Source organism: Prinia subflava, chromosome 30 (assembly GCF_021018805.1).
Source record: "Prinia subflava isolate CZ2003 ecotype Zambia chromosome 30, Cam_Psub_1.2, whole genome shotgun sequence".
Lineage (NCBI taxonomy): Eukaryota > Metazoa > Chordata > Aves > Passeriformes > Cisticolidae > Prinia > Prinia subflava.
The window spans coordinates 628937-633240 of NC_086276.1; positions in this window are offsets into that span (position 1 = coordinate 628937).

The window sequence follows — 4304 nt, forward strand, 5'->3', positions numbered from 1 at the left end:
CAGGAACTGTGACAGTGTCCATTGTTCATGCACGGGTCCCTGAGGAGGGCGTCTTGGTCCAGTAGGTGCAGCTGCAGGGAGAAGCTTGGATCTTTCATCAATCAGGCCAGAACTCCTGTGCTGTGGCCCAGGGTCCATGGGGGTCTGAGCCTCTGACAGTCGTGAGGCAGATGAGGGATTTTCAGACCGACTCTTACAGCATCACAGGTGGTTTTGTCCAGGCAGGAGTCACAGTGACTGTGAGGTGATGAAAACGGAGATGGGATTTGCTTGAGGCCGAGGGTGCAGCAGCTGCTCACCTGCGATGTGTATCCCTCAGGGTACCTCTTTCTTTAGAACACTAGGAAGACTATATGGAATTGAAATACAAACCAACACTGCAGCAGGAAGCCCGCTGCAGTTTAGGTTGTTCTTCATGAGATTCTTCAAGTTGAGCACAGACATTCTGTTCAGCAGAGGCACAGCCAGGGGCTTCTTGGAGCGCTGCCCTGGCACCCATTCTTTGGAGTAGGGGAGTGCAGGAAAAAAAGAAGAGAAGCCCATCAACTACTGAAGGGGAACAGTCACTGCCAGGAACCAGTGGGTTAAGAAATGTGAGGGGAAAAAAGGCAGAAAACGTGAGGTGACAAGTGTGAGAAATGGGAGTGAAAAAAAAGAGAGAAGTGTGAGGGAGAAAATGCTAGGAAACCTGTGTGGGAAAAGGTGAGAAAACTGAGGGGAAAATGGTGAAAAATGTGATTGAAAATAGGAGAGGAAGGTGAGAGGAGGAAAAGGCAGGAATGGCAAAATGCTAAGAAACATGAGCAAAAATGGTGAAAAACATAGGGGAAAATATGGAGGGAAACATGAGGGCAAGAAAGTGAGAAACTTTACTGGCAAAGAGAGAGAAACAGGCAGCAAATGTGAGGGGAACATGTTGAGAATCCTGAGGGGAAAAGAGTGAGAAACCAGAGGGCAGAAAAAGGCAGAAAACACGAGGGGAAATGTCACCCTGGTTTTGAAGACCTTTTTAAGCCTTCTGTTATATTCTTCATATTGGAGTCAGAAATTTCACCTTATCACATTTTCTACTATAAACACTGGCCATGTTTTGCTAACTGTCTTTTATTGTTTACATATTTCTAGGTAGGAGGAGAAATGTGATTGACAGTTAGCTCAACCAACGTGGATTGAGAGGTGGAATTCCATCCTCCAATCCACGGGCACCATGGGAAATGTATAGAACTGGGTTTTGTAAATAAACTCACCCCTTTTTCCTGCTTCGCTCACCAGCGTGTCCTCGTGTGGTTCTTCCCGTGTCCACTGTGACAGGGAAAAACGGTGGGAAGTTTGATGGGAAAAGTGGCAGAAAACAGGAGTGAAAAAAGGGCACAAAATGCAACAGGAAAAGTATAAGGAACATGAGGGGGAAAGAATGAGAAACGTGAGGGGAAAAGTGTGAGAAATGTGAGAGGGAAAGGGTGAGAAACATGAGGGCAGAAGTGAGAAACACAAGGAGAAAACTTGGAGAAAAATGACTGAGAAAAGGAGAGAAACATGAGGGGAGAAAAAACAGGAAAGAGTGGGAAGGTGGGGAAATGTGAGGGGTGAAGTGTGAGGAAAGTGAGCTGAAATGGGTGGGCAAAAGGAGTAAAAATTGTGGGGGAAACATGACAGGAAAACTGTGAGACTTGAGAGGGGGCAGGGATGGAAATGTGAGAGGGAATAGAACAGGAAATGTGAAGAGAGAAAAGGAGAGAAAGCAGTATTGGCCTACCAGCTGAAATAACTCCTAACACATTCCCCCTACATTTGCCCATTTCTTGCACAAGCCCAGGCCTTCTCTGTATGTGCGTCCCCACCTCTGCCCTGATTCCTGTTTGGAAGCAGCAGAAGTGGCAGGAGGTGCCCAGCAGCAGGAGCTGCTCCAAGCTGGGAAGGCCACAGGTGGTGCTGATTTCCAGAGGCTTCTGTCTCCCAGGGGAAGCCAAGGCAGGAGGGGTTGAAAGGTGCTGGTGCTGCTGCTGCTCTGTGCCAGAGAGCCCTGGCTGGGCAGGGCACGGCGCCCACTGCCCTGCGGGCTCCTTCTCCTGCCACAGCTGGGCACACCCAGCAACAAATCTTCAGGACTGGGGGAAACCAAGGGCTTTGTGGAGGCTGCACTGCTCTGCACACACCCGGGCCACCTGCAGCACAGAGCTTTGGCCCCCAAAAAGGTCAGCCAGAGAGAAACAGCTGGAAAAGGTTTCATTTGCACCTTTCAATAGAAGGGACTAAAATGAAAGTTACCAAGCAGGGCCTGATCCCCAGTGCCAGCTCAGTGTGAGAAAGGAGGCATGACTTTATTTCAGTGCGGGGTGCGTGGGGAATCACTTTTCTAACATGTGCTCACTCAGAAATCTCACCTACTCATTTGTAGCCATGCAGATAAGACCTACTCATTACTTTGCTGAAACTCACAGGCTAAACATTCCCTCCAATTATTGGACATGTTTAAATCACTTCTCAGAAGTTACTGACAGGAGAGTAGGGGTCTCTTTAGGGTCTCTGGTGTCTTTTGGGGAACATCCCATTCCTCAAATTCTCCTCTGCTGCTCAAGAGCCTCCTGCAAGCACTTTCTTCCCCTTGAATGCATTCCAGCTCCCTTCTTAGGAGGACTATTCTATTCTCAAGGCTGAGGTAGCCACTTGCACACACCAATCACTGCACTGGGGGAAGAGAGGGCTCAACACTGTCTGTTAATGCCAACGGAATTCCTGATTTGTTCCAGTTCAACATTTTCTCAACACCTTCCTTCTCTGGGAATTGCCCACAAGCATTTCCTCAATGTACCTTGAAAATGGTTTTGCTGACTGAAGGCACATTGTGTCTTTCCTTCAGCAATTAAGAAACAAAACACCAATTGCTGGCTAAAACCCTTCTGCTCCCTTTCAAATCAGTTCACTGCTCAAGCACAAGCCACAGGCTCATCTCTGATCCCCTTGGTGAGATATGAGATAATATTTTGCTGTAGCCAAAAGACTATTAGAAAAAAGAAGGGAAGTTGTTGGTTCTAGGTGTTGTTATTTAGGGTTTGGATTTGTTCTCGTTAATTTGTTTGGTGTGTCTGTGAGCTGGGACAGGGGCCAAGCTGAAGACCCGGCCAAAAGGGAAGTAGGATAAGAGGAGAAGGGACAGACAAGAAGGCTGTGGGGAGAGAATCTAAGTTCCTTAGTACCCAGCCAAAGGGAAAGGGGGCACGGTTGGCCCTGGGCTGGGAAAGGTAATAAAAAGCAGCATTCTGTTGGAGTGTGTGTGTGTGTGTTTGGCTCTTGGGAGAGTGAGATACACACCCAGCTCAGGTGACTCCTTCCTAAGAAACAGTTCTCTTTTGCTTTGATGACTTTTGTCCCCATTTAATTTCATCTCAGAGTTGGCTCCCAGCAGCTCAGGGCTATATTGCACAGTGCTTGCTGTGTGCCAGACAGCACAAAGCAGGCTGGCCTAGTGGCCCTGAATATTTCTGCCACACACTCTGCATTTCACCCCTTTGCTGTGGCTCAGTGCAGAGCCCCAGGACTGCAGGCGCTTCCTGGCAGAGCTGTGTGAGGCTCTGGCTCCTGCAGATGTGACCTGCCAAGCTGTCCTTGCCTGGTGCTGCCCTCGGCTCCCCCGGCAGAAGGGCCGTGCCTGAAGGACGCTGCCCTGTGCTGGAGCCTGCAGAGCAGCCCAGCTCCCTGCCCTGTGCCCAGAGTGCTGCACACAGCGCTCACCTTTGCCAGGAGGGACAGGGCAGCCGGCACCAGAGCAGGAATCCTCAGCCAGGGCTCAGCCCTGGGCTGTGCTTTGCCTTTCTCTGCTCCTGTGCAGGCTGCAGACGGCCAATGGCACCAGGCTGTGCTGTGCCCAGCACGGCTGAGCTTCCCCTGGGGAGCAGCCAGCTGCCAGCTGGGCTCTGAGAGCCCAGGATTGGCCCGGGGCCACCAAGAGGCACCCAGGGCCAGGCGGCTGCCTCTGGCAGCTCCAAGGGCCTCTGTGCAGCCTCCTGTGCCCAGGCTCAGGCTGCTCTGGGCTCTGCCAGGGGGTCTTTGGTCCGACTCTGACACCACCCCGTGACTCAGGATCGTCGTTGAGAGAGCTCCAGCAGCTGGGTTTGTTGCGTTGCTACAAAGTCTTCAGGGCTCAATGTCGGTAGCATACCCCAGAAAACAGAGAGGAGAGAGAGAGAGAACAAGAGAACAGAGGGGAAAAAAGGAAAACAAGAGAAAAAGATAGGCAACAACAATTAATATTGATTAATAAACAAATCAAAATGGTCAAACTTCAAAACAAATCACAATGATAA